Raw genomic sequence first — 18,307 nt, 5'->3', positions numbered from 1 at the left:
TCTTTCTTTCTTTCTTTCTTTCTCTTTCTTTCTTTCTTTCTTTCTCTTTCTTTCTTTCTTTCTTTCTTTCTTTCTTTCTTTCTTTCTTTCTTTCTTTCTTTCTTTCTTTCTCTTTCTCTTTTCTTTTTTTTTTTTTTGACAGAGTCTCACTCTGTCGCCAGGCTGGAGTGCAGTGGCACGATCTCAGCTCACTGCAACCTCCGCCTCCCGGGTTCAAGTGATTCTCCTGCCTCAGCCTCCTGAGTAGCTGGAATTACAGGCACCAGTCATTACTCTCAGCTAATTTTTTGTATTTTTAGTAGAGACAGGGTTTCACCATATTGGCCAGGCTGGTCTCGAACTCCTGACTTCATGATTCACCCGCCTTGGCCTCCCAAACTGGTGGGAGTACAGGCGTGAGCCACTGCACCCGGCCATGGTATGCCAGTTTTTTAAGTGTTTCACATATGCTTCCTAATTGTTCTTAGTTTTCTTTATTTTTATTTTTTCTTTATTTTTTGAGACTGGTCTCACTCTGTCCCCTAGGCATGTACAATGGCACGGTCTTGGCTCACTGCAGCCTCAACCTCCTGGGCTCAAGCAATCCTCCCACCTCAGCCTCCTGAGTAGCTGGGTATGTTGCCCAAGGCTGGTCTGGAACTCCTGGGCTTAAATGATTCTCTGGCCTTGGCCTCCCAAAGTGATAGAATTACAGGCATAAGCCAAGGCACTTGGCCTCTAATTGTTGTTTTCTACATATGTGGCAATGCTTGTTAATTCTGTTGTTCAAATATTTCATATCTTTACTAACTTTTGTCTGACCTATTAATAATTGATAAAGGTATTTCGAATTATCTTACTGTAATGGTAGATTTGCCAATTTCCCCTGCTTTATCAGTTTTAACTTTGTACATTCTATTGAGTGAATGAAGTTTAGAATTCTTGTGTTGTCCTGGTGAGTTGAACTCTTCTTGTTATGTAGTGACTTCCTTATTGCTGATGCTTTTTGCCTTAGCAAAAAAAAAAAAAAAAAAAAAAAATCTGTTTTCTGTGATCTCAGTATAACTTGGGTTGGTATTTAGTGTGTATCTTTCAATCCTTTTACCTCCTATCTTCCCACGTGTTGACGTTTAGTTTTGTCTCTTGTAAGTCAAATAAACCTGGATTTTGGTTTTTCATTTGGCCTTTAGTAGACAAGTTTATACATTTACATTTATTATAATTCTTAAAACATGAAGACTTCTATCATGTTATTTTGTGCTATTTGTTTCTCTTTCATGCGTTTTTTCCATTACTTCTTGATTGACTGATTTTATTATTGTTATTATTCCATTTCTCCCTCTGTACTAAGTTTAAAGTTTTACATTCTATTTATGTTTTTCTTGTGTTTACTCCTGAGCTTTTTCAATGCATACTCAATACAATCTAAAGTTATCTGGTATCATAACCCCTTCTTTAAGAATAATGGACTTTGGAACATCGTAAGCCTGATCAACCCTTCCCTACTTACATGCTATTTTAGGCCAATATTCTAACCTCTGATTTTGATAATTATTATTTTGAGATGGAGTCTTGCTCTGTCACCCAGGCTGGAGTGCTGTGGCACAATCTTGGCTCACTGCAACCTCTGCCTCCTGGGTTCAAGCGATTCTCCTGCCTCAGCCTCCCAAGCAGCTGGGATTACAGGTGTGTGCCACCATGCCTGTCTAATTGTTGTACTTTTAGTAGAGATGGGGTTTCACCATTTTGGCCAGGCTGGTCTCAAACTCCTGACCTCAGGTGATCCATCCACCTCACCTGCCTGTAATCCTGCCTCCCAAAGTGCTGGGATTACAGGTGTGAGCCACCGTGCCTGGCCTAACCTCTGATTTTTAAAACCCCATAAGTTAGACAATTTTGTTATCTTATACACACATTTTTGTATCAAATAAATTACCACCTGTTTATCAAGTTCCTTGTATACTTTTACTTCTTACATTTGAGATATTCTGGTGCATATCATAGTTTGACATTACTTTTTTTCTTTACTGATGCTGTATAAAATAGTGGTGTAATTTAACATTGATGGCAACTTAAAGTTAATGAAATACTGGGTCATATTACTGACTTCTGGCTTCCATTGTTGGTTTTCAGAAATCAGTATGCCATTTTTTTTGGTAGGTGATATATCTCTGGCCTCTTTTATGATACCTTTTGACTTAGTGTTCCTCAGTTTCATGCCAAGGTGTCTAAGTGTGGAACTCTTTATTTATCCTACCTGGTTTACAGTATGCTTCCTATATCTATGAATTCATGCCTTTTGTCATTTCTGAAAATTTATCAGGCATTATCCCATTGTCTCTATCTGAGACTCAAGTTATAAGTGTCAAGTCTTCATTCTGTTTCTTTGGTTTTTTGTTTGTTTGTTTGTTTGTTTTGAGACAGTGTCTTGCTCTGTCACCCAGGCTGGAGTGCAGTGGCACAATCTCAGCTCACTGCAACTTCTGCCTCCTGCGTTCAAGCGATTCTCCTGCCTCAACCTCCCGAGTAGCTGGGACAACAGGCACTGACCACCATGCCTGCCTAATTTTTGTATTTGTTTTTAGTAGAGATGGGGTTTCACCATGTTGGCCAGGCTGGTCCCAAACTCCTGACCTCAAATGATCCACCCACCTCGGCCTCCCAAATCATGCTGGGATTACAGGGGTGAGCCACCACGCCTGGCCCATTCTGTCTTTTAATCTTACATTTATACTTTCCATCCTTGTCTCCCTGAGCTGCATGCCACATCATTTCTTCACATATATACTCCATTTCTCTAATTTTCCTGTCTTTTCTGCTGTTAAAACCATTCACTATAATTTTAATTTAAAATGTTTTTCATTTTAAAGAGTTCCATTTGGGGTCAGGCACAATGGCTCATGCCTGTAATCCCAGCTCTTTGAGAGGCCAAGGTGGGAAGATTCTTCGAGGCCAGGTTTTCAAGACCAGCCTGGGCAACAAAGTAAGACTCCCATCTCTTCAAAAAAATTTAAAAATTGGCCAGATGTGGTGGTGCTCACCTATAGTCATAGCTACTTGGGAGGCTAAGGCGGGAGGCTCACTTGAGTCCAGGAGGTTGAGGCTGCAGTGAGCTACAATTGCACCACTGCACTCCAACCTAGGCGACAGAGCGAGACCCTGTCTTTTGGGAGGCTGGAGGGGGAAGTCTGTTTGGTTCTCACTTAAACCTGCTTGGTCAGTCCTAATAGTTTTTTACTACTTGCTCATTTTTAAAATTCAGTGCTAAAAGTTTACATAACTATGTAATACATTGGTATTTTATGGTCCACATCTGATGATACCAATATCTTAAATTCTTAGGAGTCTAAACCCATTGTATTTCTGGTGGCTATCACTCAAAGCGCTTTACTTTTCTTCTTTGTTTGGTATTTTATTTTTTGAGACAGGGTCATGTTCTGCTGCCCAGGCCTGAGTGCAGTGGCACAATCATGGCTCACTGCAGCCTTGACCTCTTGGGCTCAAGCAGTCCTCCCACCTCTCAGCCTCCCAAGTAGCTGGGACTCCAGGTGGGTACCACCATGCCTGGCTAATTTTTGTATTTCCTTTGAGATGGGGTCTTGTTATGTTGCCCATGGCTGTTCTCGAACTCCTGGGCTCAAGCAATCCACCTGCCTCGGCCTCCCAAAGTGCTGGGATTACAGGTATGAGCCACTGCACCGGGCTAGTGTTTTTATTTTGAAATCCTGTTTGTTTTATTTTAATCCAGGGAAGCTAATTCTGAGGGCTAAACTGGGATACTCTTCTTGGGATATTGACTTTCTTTTGTTGCTTTCACCAGCCTGGAGCTGCTACCAGGCTGGCACTGCTCTTACCCCAGTGCAGGAGTCTCAGGCTTGGTTCTCTTACCTTCTAGTGATTTCAGTGGGTTTTGCCAGTATCCCCAAGGGGCGACCACTGATTTCCTATTCTTTTACTGCTCACTGCCTCAAGTTCTGATTTCAGGTTTTTTTTCCCTTTTGTTTTGTTTTCTTGTCCTTGGAGAATTTCATTTATATCTTGTGAATTCAACCTTGCATTAAAAATGTATACAGTGGTAACAGATTAATTATGCAGGAGTTTGGCTCCTGAGCTAATTATTTGTTTTGCATTTTCCTAGGTAGGGATTCAGTATAATAGCAGGTAGATGATAAGACAGCATGGGGAAAATTTAAATTTCTACAGAGAACAGAAGAGAAATACAGATAATTTCTCACTAGCATACCTAGGGTATTTGTGGCCACTCTTCATGTTTATTCTAATTTAGCTGGAATCTAGGATTTTTTAGCTATACTGCCAGAAGTCTCCATGGTTTTCTTTTTTCCTCTCTGTGCTTTGGTTTAGATAGTTTCTATTAACTTTTTTTAAACAGATTAATAAATTGTACTGTATTTTAGAGCAGTTTTAGGTTTACAGAAAAAAATAAGCAGCAAGTACAGAATTCCCTACCCCTAGAGTTTTCTCTATTAATTATCTTGTATTAGTGTGGTACCTTTGTTACCACTGATGAACTCATATGGTTACATTGTTAACAACTAAGTACACGGTTTACATTAGGTGTCATGCTTTTCTATGGATTTTAGCAAATGCATTCATGTATCTGCCATTTTAATGTCAGAATAGTTTTACTCCCCTGTGCTCCACCTATTCATCCCTCTCTTTTCCTCCATCCCCAATCCTCTGGCAGCCACTGATCTTTTGACTGTCTCTACTGCTTTGCTTTTTCCAGAATCTTAGATACTTGGAATCACACAGTACGTAGCCTTTTCAGACAAACTTCTTTCACTTAGCAGTACGCATTTAAGATTCATGGCTTTTTAAGGTTTGATAGCTCATTTCCTTTTATCACTGAATAATACTCCATTGTCCAGATGTATCACACTTTGTTCATTCACATCTTGGTTGCTTCCAGTTTTGGAAGGACATCTTAGTTGCTTCCAGTTTTGGCAATTATAAACAAAGCTGCTGTAAACATTTGTGAGTATTTTTGTGGACAAAAGTTTTTTTAAACTCATTTGCATAAAGACTAAGGAGTATGATTATTGGATCATATGGTAAGAACAGTTTAGCTTGGCTTAGTTTACCTTATTTTCTACTATGTATGTTTCAAATTCACGAATCCTACTAAATGTAGGGTATACTCTGCTGTTAAATCCATCTAATGAGCTCTTAATTTCAGGTATTTTATTTTTCATGTCTGGAATATTCATTTGATTCTTTTATATAAATTCCAATTCTTGGAGGCCAAGGCAGGTGGATCATCTGAGGTCAGGAGTTCAAGACCAGCCTGGGCAACATGTCAAAACACCGTCTCTACTAAAAATACAAAAATTAGCTGGGTGTGGTGGTGCACACCTGTAGCCCCAGCTACTCAGGAGGCTAAGGCAGGAGGATCACTCAAACCCAGGAGGGGGAAGTTGCAGTGAGCTGAGATGGCACCACTGCACTCCAGCCTGGGCGACACAGTGAGACTCCATCTCAAAAATAAATGAGTAAATTCAAATTCGCTATTAAAATTCTCCCTTTTCACACATTTTGTTCTTTTCCTCTATTTTCATAAATTTTCATGATAGTTGTTTTAAAGTCCTTGTCTGATTACTTTTACATTTGGATAATCTGTGGGTCTGCTTCTGTGTTTTTTTTTTTTTTTTTCCTCTTGATCAGTTACATTTTTCTGCTTCCTTGCACGTTCCACAGTTTTTTTTAAGTGTATGGCAGACATTCCATTTTTAAAGACCCATAAAGACTGAAGTTGATCGTATTTTCCTCCATAGAGGATTTGCCCTTTCCCTGCTGAGTAGGGTGAGAACTCGTCACTTCATTAGGAATTGAACTGGGCTAGGGCTAGGAAGCCACCTTGATTAGATTCAGTGCTCTATAGTTTCAAATGTCAACAGAATGAGGCCTGCCATGTGTTTATTGTGGACTTGTCTTTCTCAGAATTTTGTTTCCAAGCATATCAAGACTATGAAAGGGGCCAGACTCTGTGGCTCACACCCATAACCCCAGCACTTTGGGAGGCTGAGGTGGTCCAACCGCTTGAGCCCAGAAATTCGAGGCCAGCCTGGGCAATACGGTGAAACCCTGTCTCTTGTAAAAATGCAAAAATTAACCAGGCGTAGTGGTGCATGCCTGTGATCCCAGCTACTCAGGAGGGTGAGCCTGGAGGATCACTTAATCCCGGGGCATTGAGACTGCAGTGAGTTGTGATTGCACCACAGTACTCCAGCCTGGGTGACAGAGTGAGACCCTGTCTCAAAAAAAAAAAAAGACTATGAAAGGTTTTACCTTGCCTTTCTTGTCTTCCCAGCCCCACCCTCCACCCTTCCATGCTGCCCTAGTACTCAGCAAATGCCCCATAGGGCAAACTGGCCATGCATTTGTGGGATTTTCTAGATTCCAATCCATTATGCCATCCCAATGGCTGTCAAAATGTCTGTTGGATTCTCTTTCCTCTAGTAAAGATTCCAGTACTATTAGCAGGCCCAGTCCTCAGCTCTCATGTTTGAAAAATGTCCTCAGAGAACAATATGGCCAGCTCACTCAGGAAGTGTTTTTCCTTCCTAAGAATTTTAGGTAAGCTAAGTCATTGTTTACATAGGTCTCCAGTGTCTTCAAAGAAAAAAATATATACAATGTACTTCTAAGTTATGGTGGAGTAATGGCTTGCTGTTGCTATGTCCAAAAAGCAAAAGCTCCATTAAGTTTTCAATTTTAATTATTATATTTTGATGTTTTTCAAAAATGCATTATTTAGTAGTTATGAACTATAATTATGTTTTAAATGTTTTCCTTTATTTATGTAAACACATCAAGCAGCTTTATATTCTGTATCTGATAGTTCCAGTAATCCAATAATCTTTACCAATATTTCTATTGTTTATGCTGACTCTTGCTAATGGTGCTTTATTCCCCTGTATTTTTCATGATGTGTATGTATGTGTGTGACTTTATGCTCATTAGAACTATATGCAAATTATTCAAGGCCCTAAATGTAAATTTTTCATGGGAGAATTCGTGTTTGTTTGCAGCAGACATGCGGACACTACCAATTTTGATCTTTAAATTAAAATTCTCAGCTTACACAGTTGTTGGGTTTTTGTTGTGTGTTGGATATTTGTTTATCTATTTATATTTTGGTGGATGGGGAAGAGCATTGGGCAAATGGAGTTAGTTCAGTCCCCACACCTATGTAAAGATTTGGGTCACCATGAATTCCTGGGGGAGACTTTTCCCCTCACCCTGAATTAAACTCAAGAGAGAAAGGGTTTTTTTGTTTTGTTTTGTTTTGCTGTTTTCCTCTTTGGGCTTTTCTCTCTTTTCTTTTCCTCTTTTTTTTCTTTCTTTTTTTTTTTTTTTTGTTTGTTTAATTTTTCCTTGGTTCATCCTTTGCACGTGTAGCCCCTTCCTGGGTCCCGGCTTTATGCAGAAGGTCTCTGCTATGATTCCCCTTCATGGGTTTTGTCTCCTATTCTGTCCCAATCCATCTACTTCCATCTGTACCCAGGAATATCCAAGCAATTAGGCCACCCAGGAGTAGTACATGTGCCAGCTTATTCATCTCTCTGGGCTCATGTTCCTACGTTGTCCTGATATCAGAAGAGTATCTTTTGCACAGGCTAATTCATTTAAAGGGGTATTTTATCTTTCATCTGGAGGTGTTTTGTAGAAGACAGCCTTCAAGATCTCCAACTTATCTCATTTCTAGAAGTAGCAGCTCTGTGTGCTCCAATACATCAGCTCAAATTCTCCTACCTAATCTAATGTATCACCAACTAGTTCATCATTGCAAAACCATGGTTCTGTCCCTGGGAAAACAATGGTGCAAGACCTGGAATAATTTTTTCAGACTCACACCTTATAAATGTGGTTTCTGCCCAGCTAATGGTACTAGAAATCTTCTGAAAGCTATAAGGCCACTTTCTTAAATGCTCAATTCATCCAGAGTGTATGGGAATAATTTGAGCTTATTGTGTTTCTTATTCATGCATCCCTGCTGAGTGCAGATGTTGGCTGCATTTAACAATCCAGGCTGGGTGTGGTGGCTCATGCCTGTAATCCCAGCACTTTGGGAGGTCAAGGTGGGCAGATCATGAGGTCAGGCGTTCGAGACCATCCTGGCCAACAAGGTGAAACCCCGTCTCTACTAAAAGTACAAAAAAATTAGCCAGACATGGTGGCGCATGCCTATAATCCCAGCTACTCAGGAGGCTGAGGCAGGGGAATTGCTTGAACCCGGGAGATGGAGGGTGCGGTGAGCTGAGATCGCGCCATTGCACTCCAGCCTGGGCAACAAGAGCAAAACCCGTCTCAAAGAAAAAAAAAATGGACAAATCAATGGCCATTAATGCCAAGCACCACACAACCTATGGAAAAGCTGTAAATGGAAACTCAGATGAATATTGTATTTCACAGCCATGCTTTCTTTGGTTCTTTCAGTGCAAAAGACAACCTAGGCACATTGATTTAGTTTTCACGCTTCTCAACATAATGACTTTGCTTCCAGAAAGTGGATAATTTACTCCCACGACACAGGAAGCAATGGTCTACTAATCATTAACTTAATAATTTCAGGTACTTTGTTATTTATTCAGTAAGAAGCTTTTATTGAATATTTGCTGACAAGCATCCTAAGCACTGGAAAGAACAATCCCTGCCTAAGGTACACACCTAAAACAAATGAACCTGACAACAATGTCCAAGTGACATCATTCTATGAGACGGAAAATAAGGGGAGAGTGAGTGTTCAATGTTTATCATATGGCTCCTGCCATATGTAAATTAACATTTACTACACTTGGTCTCAGCCAAAAGGCCAAGAAGCAACTAAATTAACTTTTACTGTTTAGTGCCTCTTAACGCCTGCATGGTGTGGCTTCTTTTTACCCCATCTCATGACTCATTTCCTCACTCTCTACTCCCACAGAACCCCCTTTCAGTTTCTCACTGACTGTGGTAGATTGATTTCAAAAATGGCTCTTTCTACTCTACTCTGCTCTTCCCAGTATTTATGCCCTCTGTGATGTGACGTTTCAACAACTGCAATCAAGAGATGAAGTCAATTTCCCCACTCCTTAAACATGAGCTGGCTCGCTTTGGCCAATAAATGAAGTGGAGGTGATTTCATACCACTTCCACGCCTGGGTTTCAAAAGTTCTTGTGTGTTTGCATGCATGACCCCCTCCTCTACCCACTTCTCTCTCTCTGCCACTGATATCAGAACATGCCTGGTGAGCTTGTTCAAAGCTGAGGGACCCCATGGAGTCAAGGCTAGTCTAGACCAGCCAGCCCTCAGCTGCTGACCTCCCAGCTGAACCTGACCCAGATCGGCAAAATTCCCAGCCAGCCTGGGACTCAGCACACACTGGGGATATGACTCTGCTAGGTTAGGTCCCCCATGGTATAGCCTCATAGCAAATACGGCAACTGTAACATTTGCTTATTTTAAAAATGTCTACCTCCCCTCCCTTGCTAGACTATAACCTCCATGAGGGCAGGAGCCAAGTCTGTCTTGAACACTACTTTGTCCCTAGCATCCGGCACACTGCTAGCTGCAGTCAGTACTCAGTATGTGCAGATTAAATGAATGAATGAATACATGGGTGAATCTTCACACAGTCCAACAGATGAGGAAAACTGAGTGACTTGTTTGAAGTTACCCACCAATGGAGTAGTGAAGCTGAGATCTGAACCAAGTCTTGTCTGACATCATAGTTCAGAGACTCAAAATGATGCCATTCCCATGGTTCTGAGGACTCAGCAGCTCTACAGAGCAATCTGCTAAGCTCTCCAGATAAAACCATCAATAATGCTTGATAACTCAGGGGCTGCTGGATTACACTGCTACCAACTCTTCTTTTTTGAAGTCACTGAAAGACACCAGCAATGAGGTCCCAAGAAATAGTTCATATGTCATTTCAGGAATAGTCCTATCTTTCCTAATTTGGCTTTCATTCTGGCATGTATTTGCAGAGAAGTGGCACAGTGGAATCATGTGGCATTGTGGTTCAGTCTTCTTTGTAAAATGGGTCTAATAATAATAATGCCTGTGTAACTGGGTTCTTAGAATTAGATCAGTGTAGGCATATAAGTGGTTGGAACAGCACTTGGCATGTAAGAAGCACTCATGAAATGTTAACTAATGTTATTATTTGCTATTTTTTAGAAATAAGAATGTGTAAATGTTGCCTACTCTTTTTAGGGGTTATGTAACTATCAGAATATCTTCAAGCTGTCTGAATGCTACATAATTTAAAACCTTGACATAATTCCCTATACTCCATAATGATTTTACTAATGACTATAACCTCTAGTGATCTCTTGTTCCCCAGATTTTTGTCTGCCCTCCATAATTTCACATCCAATTACACTGTTTTGTAATTGTATCTCACACAGTTTACCCTGTGGTTCACTGGAAGGAGATTTTACCTCCTGCAGCATCTACAACCATGCTGGGCATTGAACAGAAGGTATTCCTGTCTGGAGTCTGGGAAAGTGTCCTCTACCCTTCAACGTTGTTGAAAGTTGGCAGAGAGCTGAAAGCCTCATAGCAAACTGCCTCAGGGTTGGCAAGTTCCCTTCCCACCCTCCTTGCTCAAGCTGGGCGCTGCTAAACCTTTGGCAGTGAGACATGGGATGGGAATTTCTCTATGCAACACCTTCACTGAGAGCTATTAGCATGATGTGCCCTTATTTTCCTTGGGTTGGATTTTCTCAGGAATGCAGCAGCAGGTGCTCCACAAGCTGCACATGATTGAAACAGGGAACGTTTGGCAAGAACCTGGTGTGAAAATCGGCATCTGAAAATAGGCTAGAGGGTGTAGCTCACTCAGAATCACTGTTAAGAGTTACCAGCACTTAAAGCATCTATCAGCTTTGCCATCCAAGGTATGAGATAACTGTTGAGTGGGAAGGGATCACCTCTGGAAAACAGAGGGAAAGGGTACAGAGAATGGTGCAGGTACCTGCAAAATGGAACAAAGCTTGTTAAAAATACACATTACTACTAGACGTGGGTGGCTCACGCCTGTAATCCTAACACTTTGGGAGGCTGAGGCGGGCAGATCACCTGAGGTCAGGAGTTTGAGACACAGTGAAACCCTGTTTCTACTAAAATACAAAAAATTAGCCAGGCGTGGTGGCCAGGAGGCTGAGGCAGGAGAAATGCTTGAACTCGGGAGGTGGCAGTTGCAGTGAGCCAAGATCGTGCCACTGCACTCCAGCCTGGGTGACAAAGCCAGACTCCATCTCAAAAAAAAAAAAAAAAACACACACACACACACATTGCTGGGCCCTGCCCCAGACCTACTAACCCAGAATCCTAATGTGCATTTTTAACCCAGAATGTGCATTTTTGCAGCATCCCCTAGTGATTCTCATGCAGTTACCCTTCCAACCACATGCTAAGAAATGCTGGCTTCAAAGTAGCAAGACAACCAGCAACATCTACTTTAGGAGGGCAGTCTTGGGTGAGGACAAACTAGAGAGAGCAAGCAACACAAGAGTGATGGGCTAGGATAGCAAGGACCCAACTCAGAGGCAAATCAGTGATGTACAGAGGCCAACCTGGGGCCCAGGGAGTTAGCCTTTGCATTCAACTCCTGATGCCGTATTCCCACTGAAACCATCAGGACTCAATCAGGAGACAGAAGCTACATAATCACTTGGACAGGAAAGAAATAGGCTAGGCGGGGTGGCTCATGCCTATAATCCTAGCACCGTGGGAGGCCGAGGCGGGTGGATCACTTGAGGTCAGGAATTCAAGACCAGTCTGGCCAACATGGCAAAATCCTGTCTCTACTAAAAATAAAAAATTTAGCTGGGCATGGTGGTGCACATCTCCCAGCTACTTAGGAGGCTGAGGCAGGAGAATTGCTTGAACCCAAGAGGTGGAGGTTGGAGTGAGCTGAGATTGCACCACCGTACTGCAGCCTGCCAGCCTGGGTAAAAGAGTGAGACTCTGTCGAAAAGAAAAGAAAGAAAGAATTATTAACTGTAATAGGGGATTACTGACAAAGGGAAAAAGAGAACTCTAAGAACACAAGTGTAAACCAAAAAGTATCCGAGATAGGTCTCCATCAATTTAGAGGTTTATTTTTGCCAAGGTTACGAACACATCTGGAAGAAAAGAACATGGAATCACAGAAAGTCTGTGGTCTGTGCCTTTCTCCAAAGATGATTTTTGAGGGCTTTAATAGTTAAAGGGGAAAAGTGGGCTGGAGGGGAAAGACAGAGGGTCTGGTGATCCACGACACTAGAGAAAAGGAGCAGGTAGGGGAATAGTCAATTATGTATTCATCTTGCACCCGGTAAATTGGCATTTTACATTAGATAGGGTGAACACAGAGGGGCTACCCATGGAGATATTTAACCTAAATCTGTAGCTCTCTGTTGGGGAACAAAAGGAAAGGCAGTTTCTTGCATGACTCAGCTTTGAGCTTTATTTTTCCTTTTGGCAGAGTGAATTAGGTTCCCGAGATTTTATTTTCCTTTCAGACGGTGTAACAGATGCAGGGAACAGCCTCTACCTCTAGTTTGAGGCAGAACAGCGAGGAAGAAACAACTCAGAAACAGCTCCCATCTGCCAGGGTTAAGGATCCAAACCTCACTGGAGGAGACATGGAGGTGTTTTGCTGGATGGCGAAATTTGCTGGCGTGCTGCACCAGGAGAACTCACTGTGGTGCTGGGAAGCTGCTCAGAGGAGGTACCGAGTTCTGCTGGCCACGGTGCATGGCAGAGCTGGCTGCAAAGATGTGTTCATGTCTTAGGGCTGCCATAACAAATTACCACAAATGGGGTGACTTAAAACAACAAAAATTCATCCTCTCACAGTTTTGGAGGCCAGAAGTCCCAAATCAAGGTATTGGCAGGGATGTGCCTTCTACAGGCTCTGGGGGATGATCCTTCCCTGACTTTTTCCAGCTTCTGGTGGCTCCAGACATTCCTTGGCTTGTGGCAACATCCCTCCAAGCTCTGCTTCCACCTTCACATGGCATCCTCTCCTGTCTTTCTCTGTCCCTCTGTCTCCAAATCTCCCTCTCCTTATAAGGACAGCAGTCACTGGATTCAGACCTACCCTAATCCACTCTGCCCTCATCTTAATTTGATTGCATCTGGAAAGACCCTACTTCCGAATAAGGTCATGTTCACAGGTTTTGAGTGGACATCAATTTAGGGGTGGATATTATTCAACTTAGTACAGAGGAACACACAGGAACTATGAAAAAGAGCCTCTTCTGGTCAGGAGTTTGAGACCAGACTGGCCAATATGGTGAAACGCCATCTCTACTAAAAATACGAAAATTAGCCAGGTGTGGTGGTGCACGCCTGTAGTCCCAGCAACGCGGGAGGCTGAGGCAGAGTCACTTGAACCCGGGAGGCGGAGGTTGCAGTGAACAGAGATCGCACCACTGCACTGCAGCCTGGGCAACAGAGCTCATGCCTGTAATCCTAACACTTTGGAAGACAGAGTGAGACTCTGCGAGAGAAAGAAAGAAAAGAAAGAAAGGGAAAGGGAAAGGGAAAAGGACAAAAGAGCCTTTTCCTCTTTTATAAAGGCTAATTTAAAAAAATTTTTAAAGAGCCCCTTCCTCCTTCAGGGTCTCTTCAGGACTATTGACTAATGAAGCTTACTATTGAATCAGCTAGCAAGGGAGAAATGTTCCAGTATAACAAGCAGGCAATAAAGGGTGGGTTTGGAGCTGAGAGTTAATAAGGATTGATGATTCACAGAGTCCACTCCTTCAGCTACTCAGTTTCTGTATGCACCACCCTTCCACACACATTTCAACTTCTGTAGGATCAACACAACATCTCTGTTTCCACCTAACAAGATACAGCTATCCTTCATAGAAGTGAATGCATTCTCATTGTTTCCCCCCAAATGAACTTCCAACAGTCACCACGTCTACTACTGACCATATTAAATGATCTTCAAATTCAACCATAATCCTACTGAATGTTCTGCTACCTAGAAACTAAATTGTAAATGTAATCTCCAACTACATGCGTATAAAATAATGGAAAGAGAAGAACATGATTTGCATATACAAAGGCACATACATATAACTAGCAAAGAGAAAACATACAAAGCTCAAACAGTCTTTGTTTCTGTTATTGGTTATAACATCACAGGTGGCTTCTTCCACTACTTCTTCCATATTTCCCTTGCCCTTAGCCAGAACCTCAGTTGACTGATTTATTTACCTGATGGTACAACACAAATCTTCACTCTTAATCCAAGTTATTCATCATTCTGTTGTTTTGTTGTTGCTGCTTTTGTAGTTTTCTTTATGTTTTTTTTACTGGACACAAAGTACCAGGAGGAACCTGCGAAAATACTTTTGGTTCCAGACATAGTCCTTGTATAAGCATTCCCACCCTGAGGAAGCAGACCTTCAAACCAGCACTGCTCAGTGTTGCTGGGACAGGAAGCAAGTGGGTTAATAATTATATGACTGAAAGGGGTCACTCTCATTTTCACCCTCATTCCCAGCGTCATGTATTCTGGTTAAGGGAGAAAGAGCACCATAGTCTGATCTCTGATTCAAAGCATAAACTGCATCCAATAATACAGAACTCTAACCTTTCAGGGGTTGTCTCCTGATTGGGGCCATAACTAAGTCTTCAGTAAGCCATTCCATCTTTCAATTAGCCAAACTGTTTCCAATGGGTGAGAAGTTAAGCCCATTGATGTACTTCCTTTACTGTGAAATGAGTTCCTTGATCAGGGAATACCATGAAGCGGAATAAGACATTTGGTGGGTCCACAGATGGTATGCTGGCCAAAGCAGTATATACAAGGAAGATAAATAAACCCATATCCAGAATATGAGTATATCCCAGTGAAGATGAATTTCCACCCTCCCTTTGATGGAAAAGGTCCAATGTAATCAAACTGCTACAAGTGGCTGGATGGTTGCCTGACGAATGGTGACATATGGAGAGCTCAGTATTGGTCTTGGCTATTTGTAGGGTAAGTATGCAGCAGTAGCGTTAGCCAGGCCAACTTTGAGAAAATGAAGTTCAAATTGTTGAGCCCATGCCTATCCTCCATCCCTGCCACCATGATTACAGGTATAAGCCACCACACCTAGCTCACACATGTGTTACTAAAGCATCTAAAACACTTTCTACCTTCTGTTCACCATATCCAATCAGCACAATGTCATCATTATTGTTGACTAGTGTGATGTTTTGTAGGATGTCAGGATAAGAGGTGGCCCTATACTATGACAGCAGAAGAATTGAGGTATCTCTGAGGCAAGACTGTGAGAGTATACTGTTTGCCCTGCCAAGTAAAGGCAGAATGTTCCCTTTTTTTTTTTTTTTTTTTTGAGACAGGATCTCGCTCTGTCGCCCAGGCTGGAGTGCAGTGGCACAATCTCGGCTCACTGCAACCTCCACCTCCCTGGTTCAAGCAATTCTCCTGCCTCAGTCTCCCGAGTAGCTGGGACTACAGGTGTGCACCACGATGCCTGGCTAATTCTTTGTATTTTTAATAGAGATGGAGCTTCACTATGTTGGTCAGGCTGGTCTTCAACTCCTGACCTCAGGCGATGTGCCCGACTTGGCCTCCCAAAGTGCTGGGATTACAGGCCTGAGCCACCACGCCCAGCCAAGGCAGAATGTTTCTTGTAAATTAATATGGAGAAAAAGGCATTAGCCAGGTCAAGAGCTGCATACCAAAGGCAAAAGGTTATGTTAATTGCCTCAGTCAAGATAGCACATGTGGGACAGCAGCTGCATTGGAGTCATGGAGTAACTACCCGATTAAATTTACAACAGCCGACAATCATTCTCCAAGATCCATTTGATTTCTGCACAGGCCAACAGTAAATTAAATGAGAATGAGAATGTGATAGAATTATCATCTGATTCTTTCAAGTCTTTGATTGTGGCATTAATCTTTGCAATTCCTCCAGGAATGCGGTATTGCTAGTCTTTACTATCTTAGTAAGGAGGGGAAGTTCCAGGAGTCTCCCTGTAGCCTTTTCTACCAACTGGCCCTCACTCTGTGGGTCAGAGAGTCAATCTGGGGATTCTGCCAGTTGCCAAATACAACTAATCCAACTATAGACGGTCCCTGACTTATGATGGTTCCATTGATTTTTTGACTTGACAATACTAGAAGAGTGGTACTTTAGTACAACTGTACTTTAGTACAGTATTCAATAAATTACATGATCGATCAACACTTTATTATAAAACAGGCTTTGTGTCAGATTATTTTGCCCAGCTTAGGCTAATGTAAGTGTTCTGAGTGTGTTTAGGGCAAGCTAAGCTAAGTTGTGATGTTCCATAGGTTGGGTGTAGCAAACGCATTTTGACCTATGATATTTTCAACTTACAATGGGTTTATCAGAATACAACCTCATCAAAAGTCAAGGGAGCATCTGTATACATTCAGGAACTGGAGAAGTAACCACTGGATGGATCTGTGGACAACTGGGTCCATTGAGAGTCAAACTTGAACTAAGATTCCATCTATCACCTGAACATCATAAGCCCTCACTTTCATTCGTGGGCTATAGTGGTGTTCTAGGTTTCCAGGAATTAGTTCAGAGCCATTGCCCAATAAACCCTAAAATACCTGGGTACTTACTTTTCCCCAATGCGTAACCATTTGAGTAAATGGCTGCATTCACTTGGATGAAGGCTTGGAGGAAAATTTACAGTATATACTTGTGTCAATGGTGCAGGGTCCTTCCTCCAAGAGATGTGGCTTCCCTGTCAATCAAGAGGTTTGGGTTTGTGATATGACTTGTCTGGAAACTAGGTGAGAGACTATGTCTATCCACTGTGGCACTCAGGTAAGGTTTTTGGCTACTAGACATAGACTTCTTTTCTGTTAGATAGATCAAACAATTCTCTAGTAGGCTGCCCATCTGTTTCATTCCTAGGGACACCATGGCCACTACCAAAGATCCTTATAGACTAACATATTCTGATTACTGGTATGTCCTGGCTTCTGTATAGGATCGATGTCCCTACCTTTAACAATTAAGTACTGCCACTTGGACTCATCATCTCCACTAAAACCAGGGAACATAACTCAATGCTGGTATCTTCCATGATCATACCTGGCCTGCAAAGGAGAGCAACCACAGAGCTTTCCAAGGATGCAAGCGCTCCCTTGTCTAAAGTATTTCTCAATGCCTTAGAAACAGGAGCATCTTCTGGATCTTGTTGTAGGATATAGTTTTTGTGTTTGTGTCTATTGCATGTGGGTCAAAGTCACATTTGATAAATTCAGTCCAACATTTCTACCCCTCTCAGTCTTTGGGTTCCCTCCTCTACATCATGCCTTGGCATCTCAATAGTATTAACTATAGACTACTGTTGAGTTAAATCTTCAAGAAATCCACCAAATATGCTGTTAAAGTCATTTCCAGTTGCATGAGTCAACACAATGTCTGTAAAGGCACTCTAGTAAGTGCCTCCATATAATTTGGCCTGATACAGTAATATATACTGCCTTCCTTAGTTTAAAACATTTAGAATCTACTTCCACACATTCCACACATTAGCAAAGTATGTGTAATTAGTATAATTCTTTCAGCGTGCAAACTGTTTTATCCTAGATCATAGTGTGTATCAGCCTACCTGAAACATTAATGAGGCTTGAACCTAGTTAGGGTCTAGTGGCAATGGGGCAGAAGAAGGGGAAGTAAATTCTGGCAGGTCTTGTAGAGAATGAGCTTCCCTTTTGAAGTCATCTGCCCCAACTAAGGGCAAAACAGTGTCTTCAAGCAAAGAATGACTAGTCTCCTCAGACTTGGGAGGGCAAGCTACTTCCACTGCCAAGGAAGGCTCAGAGTGATATGGGTGTTCAAGACTGTCAGTTATCTGGGTCTAAGCAGAATGCTTATTTCAAATTTTGGGATTCCATTCCTTCCCAATTGATGCCTTAACTTTCACAAGAGAAACTAACCTTGTAATTCAGCCCACACGGAGTAGTCACATACTGTGGGCCACTGTGCACAAAAGAGACAGCTGAGAGGAGCACACTGGAACCAGAAGAAAAGAGCCCCTTCTTCCTCTAAAGTTCCTCCAGCACCCTCAACTGATGAAGCTTACTGCCCATTGAACCAAAAGGCAAGGGAGAAACCTTCCAATATTGTAAGCAGGGTAGTGAAGGGTGGATTTGGAATAGAGACTCAATAGGTTGAAAACTGGCAACACACTTCGCCTTCATTCCTTCTCCCATGGTCTCTACCACCAACTCCTGATAAAAACCCAAATACTACAAATAGAAATAAGAAAATCAAGACCCTAATGAGAATGCCAAGACCATTAAGAACATCTAAT

The sequence above is a fragment of the Rhinopithecus bieti genome, unplaced genomic scaffold (assembly GCF_001698545.2).
Source record: "Rhinopithecus bieti isolate Rb0 unplaced genomic scaffold, ASM169854v2 scaffold_46101, whole genome shotgun sequence".
NCBI classification, from domain to species: domain Eukaryota; kingdom Metazoa; phylum Chordata; class Mammalia; order Primates; family Cercopithecidae; genus Rhinopithecus; species Rhinopithecus bieti.
Note: the sequence above shows the minus strand (reverse complement) of the source record.